This window comes from Juglans microcarpa x Juglans regia, chromosome 3D (assembly GCF_004785595.1).
Source record: "Juglans microcarpa x Juglans regia isolate MS1-56 chromosome 3D, Jm3101_v1.0, whole genome shotgun sequence".
NCBI classification, from domain to species: Eukaryota; Viridiplantae; Streptophyta; class Magnoliopsida; order Fagales; family Juglandaceae; genus Juglans; species Juglans microcarpa x Juglans regia.
The window spans coordinates 2,508,348-2,520,787 of NC_054598.1; the positions used below are offsets into that span (position 1 = coordinate 2,508,348).

Below are 12,440 nucleotides of genomic sequence, written 5' to 3' on the forward strand. Positions count from 1 at the left end.
TTTTTTTGTCTAGTATCAATTTTCCTTTGAGTTTAATGAATATTTGTATATGTATAGATGTACTACATGTTTTGAAGTTTATAATTTTATTTCTCTTCTCATTTTATTTCTTACTTGTATTTTTTTTTCTTATATTTTTTTTCTAGATACTGTATACATAAACAGATAATGAAATGTAAAAGGAGCAGAAATAAATTTTTCAGATACTGTATATATTAACAAAGAATGGAATTTAAAGAGAGTATAAAGAAATGAAGATTCAGAAAATAATGGAGGCAAGAACTGCAACACAATAAGAAATGGAGATTCAGTCCTATTTCTGAAGTAAATTTAGTTTTTTAAATCCAAATAGCGATGTAAATTTTTTATTTCTTAACCATTGCATTCATGTAAATAACTGAAGGAAATAGTTAGGAAACAGAAATAAAAAAAACTGAGCTGAAAGATTCGAAAGGTGGAAGACAAATTTAGAACCCAAAGTCTAAAGAAACAGATTTTAGGAAGTTAAAAGGAGAGATAGTAAACAATAGAAATTAAAGGAGAGGGAAGCTACTCTTATACGAGATAGTCAGCAGCTTAAGCGGTATTAAAGACAAAAAAGATCAGATTCTGATAAATGTAGAAATGTAAAAATAAAGATAATTTTTATAGAAATAAGGAGGCGGTAGAAGTGGTAAAGAAATGTAAAAAAAATAAGAACCTGATAAGAGAGACAGTGGGGGCGGTAAGGAAACAGATGGGAAACAATCTAAGAATATGAGAAGAAGCAAAAAAAGGAAGAAATCCAGAAGTCGACGGAAAACGGTAAAGGAAAAATTTAAAATCTGATAAAAATGAGAACACATAAATTCGAGAACAAAAAATGTAAAGACAAAAGGATAAAATCATAAATGAAAATATTAGAATTTAATAAGAGGGATAAAATCATAAATGAAAATACTAGAATTTAATAAGAGAAATAGTCAAGGTGGCGGGAAACGGATGGAAATGTAAAATCTGACAGAAATGGCCCAAATACCAATTGAAGGACAGGAATATGGAAAAAAAAAAAAAAAAAAAGGAATTTGAGAAGGCTATAGAAAAAGGAAGAAGAGAAAAAATTTAGAAGCTAAAAAAAAAAATACAGGAATTAAAGTAAGGAAAAAAAAGACGAAATTATAAATTGATTAAGAATGACAACAGAGACAAAAAGGAGAAACAAATGCCAAACGAAGGATAAAATTGGAAAAAAAGATGAATCAAATTCGTCTACATTGGCTCTTATTATATATAAGATGTATATCTTAATTGATCACTAATTCAAGTTCAATTGTAAACTTATAAGCTGTATTCATCGACATCGATCACATGATGCTGCATGTAGATATTGGAACAACCTCCGCTCGCTCGTAGATCGAACTGATCTTCATTCTGTGTGGGCTATAACTAATTATAATATATAAGAGACCGCGACGTACTTGAGAACGTGCGTCGTACTTGCTAATTAATGTACGACAACATATGAGAGGCCAACCAGTACTAGCACATACTCCTTAATATTGATCTAGCTTACAATAAGGAAACTGTTGCATCTACTAACTTCAGAAAATCATTATTAAGTTCTTTGTTTAATTAATTTCTTACATATATTTTCTAGCTAGTTATAGTACCCCTTGTGATGCACTCGAATGCACACAGATACACCCACATGTATATACATAGATCATAGATAGATAGATAGGGCTAGGCTGCTAGCTACCTAGTACTCTGTGGGCCGGGTCCAGCTGTCCTAATTAGTACTCTTTGCTTGCGTTCGCTTGAAGGAAACAATATTATTGAGAAAATAAAAATATTACATTAATTAATATACCCGAAAAATTTTATTTAAAATATATCAGCATGTATGGCATGCATTGCTCAAGACAAAAAAATAAAAAATAGAAATTTTTCATTCTTCACAATCATTATTGCAGGAAAACATATATCACGTACGATCTGGCAGACAATTAATTAATTATATATAGCATCGCATGCATATATATTATTATGTTCGAACATATTATATACCACCGTGAAAGAAATCACATGATATATCTAATTAACGGCCGATATTGATCGACGAATAAGAGATCGAGGGCGCAGCACCCGTACTGGTTAACGCTGGGGTTAAGGGTGGGATGTCTGCAGGGACATCGTAGCTGGGAACTGGTATCTTGTTTGGAAGATTTGGCAACGGTGCCTCGAAATTGAGAACCTGCATGGCTTGCTTTATGGACGGCCTCCGACTTTGATCTGGGTGAGCGCACCAAAGTCCAACCGTCATCAAACACCCCATCTCTTTCGTCTCAAACTTCATGCCCAATTCCTTGTCAGCCACATCACGAAGCCTTCCATTTCCATACGACTCCCAAACCAAAGCAACCAGGGGAACGTGAGGCCCCTCGTATTCGGGTTCTGTTGGTCTTCTTCCACATGCTATTTCCAGCGCCACCACCCCAAAGCTAAAGACATCTGTTCCTTTAGTTGCCTTTCCTGTTCTTACGTATTCTGGTGCCATATAACCCCAAGTTCCAGCCACTCCAGTTGTCCTGACGCCTAGCTCTTCATCCATCAGCCTCGCTAGACCAAAGTCCCCAAGCTTCGCATTGAAATCTGAATCCAGCATTATGTTGCTCGATTTAATATCTCTATGCACCACATATTGCCCTGATTCTTCGTGCAGATAAAGCAGTGCAGAGGCAAGACCAAGTGTGATGTTATACCTCACTGCCCATGGAATCATTGTTCTACCTCCGAAAAGGTGAAAATCAAGGCTACTGTTCGCCATGAACTCGTAGACGAGAAGAAGATCGCCATTTTCATGGCACCAACCGAGGAGTTGGACCAGATTTTTATGTCTCAATCTGCTAATGATTTTTACCTCTGATATGTATGCCTTCTTTCCCTGAAAGGAGCGTCTAGAAACTTTGACTGCAACAAACTGATCCGAGTCGCTCAACTAGGAGCAAGCTGTGAAGGAGGCTATTTTAAGGCGATTTGAAATTGCTCTGCTAGGGTTGGGATTTTGCACGCATGATGGCTGCCGCTGGGGCTCCCAAAGGCCCCCTGACACTGTCAGGGAGACAACGAACTTACTCAGACTTGGTGGCGCTGACACCTCAGCCTTTGCCCGAAGTGGATATCCCGCTGCGACCATTGAAGTATCTTGAAGGGGTCCCGTATATCGCGTTCACGAAGGAGGAGGTGGACCGCTCTGCCGCCCCTTTCCGCTTTTCTCTGGTATTGAAGTTCTTGAAACAGAGGCCATCGCTGGATAACATTCGGGTCTTCGTTCGAAGTAGATGGGGACTGGAAACTCAACCGGTGATTTCGGCAATGCTCAATCCGAGATCAATCTTTGTCAGGTTTGCCAATGAACTTGATTTTATTAAAGCTTTTTCTAGGGAATCTTGTGAGGTAGAAGGGGTTTATTACCGTGTGTTTCAATGGAGTCCTGAATTTGATGAAAACTGTGAATCACCTATGGTACCGGTATGGATAGTCTTGCCAGGCCTTCCTCCAAATTTCTACCATGAATCCTTTCTGAGAAACATCACCCTGCCTATTGGGCAGTTCATCCGACGGGATAACAGCACAAGATGTGCAACTCGCACCGACGGTGCTCGGGTTTGTATTAGCATGAATATTTCGAAACCGCCTCTGGAATCACTTTGGATTGGTATTTCTAACCATCCATTGAGTAGACTTCAGGAAGTGATTTACGAGACTCTGCCTGCCTTCTGTAATCGTTGCTGCACCCAAGGACATAATATATCTACCTGCAAATGGGAAGGAAGAAAAGAAGGGAAACCGCAAGGGGAGGGAGTAAAAGCTAGGAAAACTTGGATGCGTAAAGAGGAAAAAGAAAATCTTGTTATTAAGGAGGGATTGGAGTCTATTATTCCGGTTGGGGGGGACCAAAACAGTCTAGGTTCTGGGGACAATGAAATCCCAGCTGCTCAAGTAGTGGAGGAAGAAGAAGATGAAAATATGGGTGTTTTGCCTGTGGCTGAAATTCATGAGGGGTTGTGTGTTGAAAATAATGAGAGGCTGGGAGTCAATAGAAATTCAGATCTAGTTGTTTTGGATCGTAGTCCTATGGTAGAAGTTGAAAATTGTATTCTAACAGAAGTGGTTGAGGAAGGTGAAGATCATGGACAAATTAGTTTGACCCTTGCTGTTATACCACCTGAAATGGATGAAAATAAGGATGGCCATCAGAATTTAAATCATCATTCCGAGTCGGAGGTGGAGGAGGTCTTGGAAAGCTTGGGAAAATGTAAGTCTCATTTCTCAGACTCGGAAAACAGTGCTAGTACCAAAGGAGAGAATCGTGTAAGGAGTTCTACCCGGGCTAGGAGCAGGCCCGAAAAACTAAACCTATGATGAATCCTATTTTGTTCTGGAACCTTAGGGGTGTTGGTACCTCCAAACGTAGATTAGGAAAAATTGTTAAAAAATTTATGCCGGAGATTATAGCTATAGCAGAACCTTTTCTTGTCTGAGAGGCATTTATGTGGGTTGCAAAGAAGTTTGAATATGGCAGGTGGAGTTTCTAATGAAGATGTTGGAGGAAAATTATGGATTATGTGGTCTCAAGGAGTCCTTGTGTCGGTGGTTCAGTCCACTAATCAGTTTATTACTGTCAATATGACGGTTAATAATAGATGTGTTTGCATTTCTTTTGTTTATGCAAAATGCCTACAAATGGATCGGAGGGAGCTTTGGAATTCTTTGTCGTCTGGAGTTGTTGACTCTCGGCCATGGATAGTTGTGGGGGACTTTAATGTCACAAGAAATGATCATGAGAGAAGAGGAGGACTGTCGGAATTAAGGTTTGAGGGGAATCAATTTTAATGGTGTAATAATCAACAGGGAAGTGCGAGGAGATGGGCTCGATTAGATTGGACCTTGACTAGTGCAGAGTGCATTACGATGTTCCCTGAAGCCTACATGCAGTATTTACCACTTACTACATCAGATCATGCACCAATTCTAATCAAATTGGAACCTGAATCTGTGTCGTATGGGTACCCGGCTTTTAAATTTCACCAAATGTGGGTTACGCATGACTCGTTTCTGGATTGTGTTGCTAACGCCTGGGAGGATGGGATTGCGGATCATGGGATGGCTAGATTGGCCAGGAAGTTAAAGAAACTTAAACAAGTTCTTCGAATATGGAACCGAGAGGTCTTTGGTAATACCGGTCAAAATATCCGGCATTTAGAAGATAGATTGTCTCGGCTGGAGATAAAACTACAGGAAGGAAATAATGATGAGGATTTACAAGATTATTTAGTGGCAAAATCAGAATTGGATCTGTGGCAGGATAGGGAAGAAATAAGGCTGCAACAGCAAGCTAAACAGACTTGGCTTAAGAAAGGGGAAGCCTCGGCTCAATTTTTTCGGGCCTTTAGTGCTAAGAAAAATACAAAGGGTGAGAGCGATGAAACTTCAAGATGGGAGCTGGCTAAAAACACCACAAGAGATCCACAATGGGGCAGTGAATTTTTTTAATCAGTTTTTAGAAAAAAGGCAGGTGGAAGAAACAGATTTATCTAGTTTGGTGACAAAAATTATTATGGAAGAGGAAAATACCAAGTTGATACAGCTCCCTTCAATCCAAAAGGTTAGAGAGGCTGTGTTTTCCATTCCGGTGGAAAGTAGCCCAGGTCCGGACGGATTTGGGTCGGGTTTTTATCAGTCATGCTGGAATATAGTTGGTGAGGATGTAGCTTTGGCAGTCCAAGATTTTTTCTTGGGTGCTGAACTGCCTAGGTATTTTTCGGCTTCCTCATTGGTTCTGATTCCAAAAGTGGAATCCCCTACCAGCTTTGATAAATTCAGACCCATTAGCTTATGCTCTGTATTTTACAAGATTTGCTCAAAAATTTTGGTGAGTCGCTTAGCGCCCCTCCTACCTCGGTTGGTGTCTCCGGAACAAGGTGCTTTTATTCCGGGACGAAACATCTTTGAGAATATCAGTTTAACCCAAGAATTAGCACATAGCCTGAATAAACCTGTTCGTGGAGGGAATATTATCCTCAAGATTGATATGGCGAAAGCCTATGATAGTGTGGATTGGAGCTTCATTTTGCATGTCCTCGAATCCTTTGGGTTCTCATTACAATTTTGTGATTTGATAAAAAAATGCATCTCTTCAACTTGGTTTTCTGTGGTGATGAATGGGGTACCTAAAGGTTTCTTTAAAAATGGGCGCGGGTTGAGGCAAGGTGATCCCATCTCACCTTACCTCTTCATCATTGGTGAAGAAATCCTCTCAAGGCTGATCCAAAGGCAGTTTCGTCAAAGGAAAATTGGTGTGTTCTCTCATCCTCGCTCTACTCCTATTATTTCTCATCTATTATATGCTGATGATATAGTAATATTTGCAAATGGTAGCAAAGACTCGGTTCGATCTATTGCTAATATTCTTAGTTTATATGAGAAGTGGTCGGGTCAACAAATGAGTAAGGCTAAATCCACAATTACCTTCTCTAAGCATATTGGGTTGGCTAGACGTAGAGTATTGAAAGAAATCCTGGGATTTGTGGAAGGAACTTTGCCGTTTAAATATTTGGGTGTTCCAATTGTTTCGGGTCGGTTGAAGGCAGTATATCTTGAAGAAATATTGGAAAAAATAAAAAATAAGCTAGAGGGGTGGAAAAAACAAGTTACTTTCTAATGGTGCTCGGGTGCTTTTGCTAAAACATGTCCTCATGACAATGCCCATACACTTGCTATCTATTGTGCATGTCCCTTTATCGATTATGAAAAGTATCAATAGATGTTTTAGTAATTTTTTCTGGGGTATTAAAGATGGGAGACCCAAAAAGCATTGGAAATTCTGGGAGAAACTTTGTTTGCCAACCAAGGAGGGGGGTGTGGGATTCAGGAGTCTTCTTGATATCCAAAAGGCCTTATTTATGAAATTTGCTTGGAAGATAGTTACAGAGAATTCTTTATGGTCCAGATTTTTTCAAGCCAAATACGTGAGAAATCAACACATCTCGCTTTTGGAAGAAGGTAAGGGTACTCAGTTTTGGAGAAAGGTTCACTCATGTATCTCGGACGTTCTAAAGTTCTCAAAATGGAAGATAAGGGATGGTAACGTAGCTTTTTGGTTGGATAGCTGGGCTGATGAGGGCCCTCTTAGAGATGCTTACCCGATTGTGGGGAGTCAAAACTTACAAGTGAATGAATGTAAGATAGAGGATGGATGGGATGTTAATAGATTACATAATCTGCTGGGGGCCGAGAATGCTGAGAGGATCCTGAAAACTTTAAGCAAGGCAAGAAAAAGGGTGGACATCCTGGTGTGGAAGGAAAATACAAATGGAAAATTTACTACTAAGAGTGCATGGCAGTGCATTAGAGTTCGAGCTCCAAAACTCCGTTGGGCTGAATGGATTTGGCACCCTTGTATACCAAAAAATATTTCAGTCATCATGTGGAAGGCAATGAACAACGTACTAAGTGTGGATGATAAGTTGAAATCTGTTGGGATCCTGATAGCTTCCAAATGCGATTGTTGTCGACAGGGTGGTTATGAGGATATGAATCATGTGCTTGCAGCAGGCGAGTTTGCTAAACAAATTTGGCACCTTGCGGCTTCTCAAGTGGGTTTAGGTGATGTTGAAGGATCCTCATGGTACCAATTATTTAATGCCTGGCTTACTAAGGCGTCGAGGAACTCACAGATGGGGCAGATATTAGGCTTGCTACCTTTTATTATCACATGGATCTTGTGGAAAAGGAGGTGTCGGGCAAGAATGGAAGGTTCTCTTCAATCGGTAGAATCAGCCTGGTTTCAGATTAAGCTATGGATGGCACGGGTTGGAGACAAACTAAAAACTAAGAAATTAGCTTCCACTCGGGATGAAATAATTTTTAAGGCATTAAATATTCCAACCAAGGTAGCAAAACAAAAGTATGCACAACTTGTTTATTGGCAACACCCGAAACCAGGATTAATAAAACTCAATGTCAATGGGGCTTCAAGAGGGAATCCTGGAAGGGCGGGTGCAGGTGGAGTTTTTAGAGATTGGAGGGGAAATTTGCTTATGGCTTTCTCGGTTGACTTAGGTACTGGCACCAATAATTATGCTGAATTGTTGGGTTTACTACATGGTCTTCGTATAGCAAAAAATATAGGTCTTGAACAGCTAGATGTGGAACTAGACTCCTTGGTGGTGGTCAAATGGTTTAAGGCGCAGAGATGTGAGAACTGGTACCTTGAGGAATATTGGGAGGAAATCTTGGAGGTTGCGAAGTTTTTAGAGATAACAGTATCACATATATACAGGGAAGGAAATGCTTCTGTAGATTTCTTGGCAAGGATGGGTGCGGAGGGGTGTGGTGGTCAATGGGGGTCTCCAACAGATGTCCCCCAGGAACTTAAAGGTATATTGAGGCTAGAAAAGACAAGTCTCCCCAATATTCGGCTAGTTTAAAATCTCTGGACTGATGATGTTGGCTTTGGTTTGGCATGGGTGTGTTTTTCTGTTTTGTGTTTATTTTATATAGCCTTTTGCCTCTTGTTCTGGTTTGGGAGTCATAAAAAAAAAAAAATGTAATTGCAGGCATAATGTTTTGTTACCACGGTTTTCCTCCGTTAAAAGTGAGGGATATCTATAATATCAAACCTTTATATTAAAAAAAAAAAAAAAAAAAAAAAAAAAAAAAAAAAAAAAAAAAAAAAAAAAACCCTCCTTCACCAAGTTTGCCTTCTTCTGCAAAGTTGTTCGTGGCTTGAACAAGTTCAATGTAAGGGAACCTCTTTGGTCCTGTACCGTTTTCCATTTCTCGTTCCATGGACTCAGATTTCTCTACAGTACCCCTTTTTCCTTTTCCTCTAGTCCTCTTCCTCCATGCAAACACCGACACTGAAACAACACGACAAGCTGAAATTAACCCACCAATCACACAAGCAACAATCAATCCGACACTAAAGCTGTCCGGTGATGATTCCGTACTTGTTACAAACTCCCATGAAAGGATTTCATGTGTCTCAAAGAAGTAGGCAGATCCAGCAGAAAAGCCAATAGACACCCATTCAGGCAGAACTGTCGTTAGGTTAATACGATGTGAAAGGCTTGTATTCCCACCAACAAGTGGATCGTCTGGGAAAGTCCAGGATACGCTTAATTCGTTTGCCTTAGAATTATAACGGATACTAGCATCAACTCTTGATGCATTTTTCAAACTCCGGCCAGAATCCTTGCTATTTACTGATCGGATGGAATTGATGTTGATACCGACATGTTCACCATCGAATGTATCCCAATCATGATTGGGATAGGTGTCGAACTCAACAGCAACTAACTGATCATCTTTTCTTGGTACGGTGAAAACATGACATCTGCTAAAAAGTGCAAGGCATCCTCCCTGAGCATCAGCCGGGAGCAGAGAACCTTTGGGTGCAAGGAAAAAGGCAAGCCCATCTTGGCCTGGTTGAGTAACCGTTGATATTTGAAATGAGAAATGAGTAATGAAGTCTGAATTTACAAGTACTCCGATCAAAAAGTTGCATATCTTCAAAATATACGGCTCTGCCGGCTGAGGTATTGTTATTGGGGTGACTGGTGAGTGATAGAACTCCATTTAGGATGGAAGCAGTGCCATTTAACTCCAGCCTGCCTTCATTTGTAAAATAAGGGAAGTTGAACGATAGAGCATAATGCAAAGGAAGATGGAACAGAGCTAAGTAACTGACAAAAACCCAGTGATAGAAACAAAGAGTACTAAGATTGCCACTGAGATGCATATTGGGAAGCGAATTATGCAATGACAGTTTAGGAGGAAAAAGAGGAATTCGAAAATAAGCAATTATGCAGGTAAGGGAAGACAAAGACGAGCTTATTATTTAAAGTAGTTGCTACTCATTTGGCGAAGGATATTTCTTGTGTGCTTCTTTGTATCCTAATTTTACTGCTTTTGAATATGTCAAATGGAGCCTAGACTGCTGACTCGATCCTCTCTTTTTGTCCCAGTCCAAGTGGACTTGTCCGAATCGTATGATCATCATGCACGTACTCGCATGTGTGTATATATATACATATATATATATATAATATATATATGTATGTGTGTGTGTGGATTTATTTATTCTGTCATCACAGCAGTACGACTATTTGAAGGACGTACAATATGCATGAGAATAATTAGATTATCCATTAATGAATTGCTTGTCACATCCGTTATCCTTCATGTGAGGCTGAGGGTCCTATTAATTAAACTTCTGGCTAGGAAAGATTTTTTTAAGAGAAATGATAGGAGTATTTGTGAGCGTGTATGTATTATATAATTTTTTTTTAAAAAAAATGAATAAATATAGAATTTATATTAAAATAAAATAATTTTTTAATAATAAATTTTATTATTTTTTAAAATATATGACTGTATAGTATTTACATATTCCATAATTATATATAGCATTACAATTTTTTAATCAAACATTTACACCAACTTCAATCGAGCTAATTAAGCCCCAACGAACGTATATATATTATAAGCTGGTTTGCAAATGAACTTTAAATTCCAAACCTAGCTAGCTAGACCGAATTTCAATAATTTAAATGACCATGCATATATTGTTATCAACTGGGATATAATTAGCCATATACGCACCTATATATATATATATATATATATAATTAGCCATATATGCATTTATTTGGAAGATTTTCCAGGTACGTAATGGTCTAACCTTCATGAGTTGGCAAAGTACACCCAATATGAACGCGCTTTTGATTTAGATGACCTGTCACCTCTTGATTGGTTCCCCGCCTCTTAAAATCTTTGAAACGTCAAAGGTAACTCTGGGAGTATTACATGTACTAATACTACTGTTTGAGATAAAAAAAAAAATTAAATTATTATTATATTTTATGTAAAAATTTAAAAAAATTATAATAATAAAATAGATTAAATACTTTTCAAACCCAAATAGAACTAAAGGGTTTTGTGAATGCTGTTAATTATAATTTGCTTGTTGATGATCTACGTCGTATCATGATCCATTCACATGAGTTTTGCTTTGTTTTTTGTTTTTTTGTATTTTTTTTTTTTAAAAACATAGGATCATGCCAATGCAGGTTTGCCTCGGTTTGGGTTTAAATTACATGATCAGCTCAAACCTTTACATCTATATATATACCATTAGAATCGGTCAATCACACTCGGATTAAAAATCTATATAAATTCAGTACTCGAAGCTGACTTTCCTATTCAATTATTCCACTGCGTTTTGCTTCTCTGTCCCTATTTTGTAATTTACTTATTCTTTCCCCGGCCTCGTGTATGCACTGATGATTTCCACACACGTAAGGGGAAAACCCAGTATCTCTGACCCGAACTGACTTTGTACAAAGACATGTATATATATATATATATATATATATATATATATAAAATATTGAGAGAAGTCTAGCTTGCTCATATATTTGTTTATCAGCATTCTCCTGTAATCGTCTAATTAATAATATAATATTAGATGATTAAAAAATTATTTATTATCTATTATTTAGCAAATATATTTTTTTTCCTTATTTTTATATACTAGGGGGTGCAGGATATATAAAGAGTCAGGTTGAAACGTCAAAGTAAACTAAGATCGTGGATGTATGCATCCCAATATCCCATGCGCGCGCGCTTCTTTAATGTCCCACATTAATTCTCCAAACAATAGAAGTCTTGATCTGACAGTGATTTATTTCCATATCCACTAAAGAAAATTGTATATAGTGTCAGTAATCTAGGCATGCAGCTGGCCACTACCGGAAGAGCATTAACTTTTGCCCGTTAGGTACGTGATGACTAATATTAAGGCAAAGACCGACGGCGACGACGGGTTCCGCATTGCTGCGCCCCGCTTGTACGTAAATGCTAATGCTATCCGGCCATGCAGCAATGTATGTTCGACCGTACGTACAACTCGCTGCAAATTAATATTGCAATTAGTTGGAAGAGAAAAGAAGCGGATAGTTCATTCGTAAAAAAAGAAAATTAATAAGATGTAGAAAATTAAAACATTGTAAATATAAGGCATGCACATGTTTTAGATAGTGAGATAAGATGGTCTGTAAAATTATTTGTAAATAATAGTGAAATAATTTAAATTAAGATGTTTATAGAATTTTGAAAAATAAGATACAAAAAATTGAATAAAAATATTATAAAATTAAAATATTGTTATAATATAATTTTTGTTTAGGAATTTAAAAAGTTGAAATATTTTTTATGTTTCGTTTTGAAGTTTGGAAAAACTGTAATGAGTAGATAATGATTAGATAAAAAAGTTAAAAATCTGAAATTGAAAAATATTTACATTTGTGGTGTTTGGATATTGATATGAAATGAGATATGCTCTTGCTATTCAAACCAGGCCTAAATATAAGTATAGAAAGTCTCTCAAATATCTA

At 37.8% G+C, this 12,440-nt stretch overlaps 1 pseudogene; it reads right to left on the reverse strand.

Annotated features, from left to right (window-relative positions):
- Window positions 1-1,854: 1,854 nt before the first annotated feature.
- On the reverse strand, window positions 1,855-9,914 carry LOC121254170 (annotated as a pseudogene).
- Between the last annotated feature and the right edge of the window lie 2,526 nt (window positions 9,915-12,440).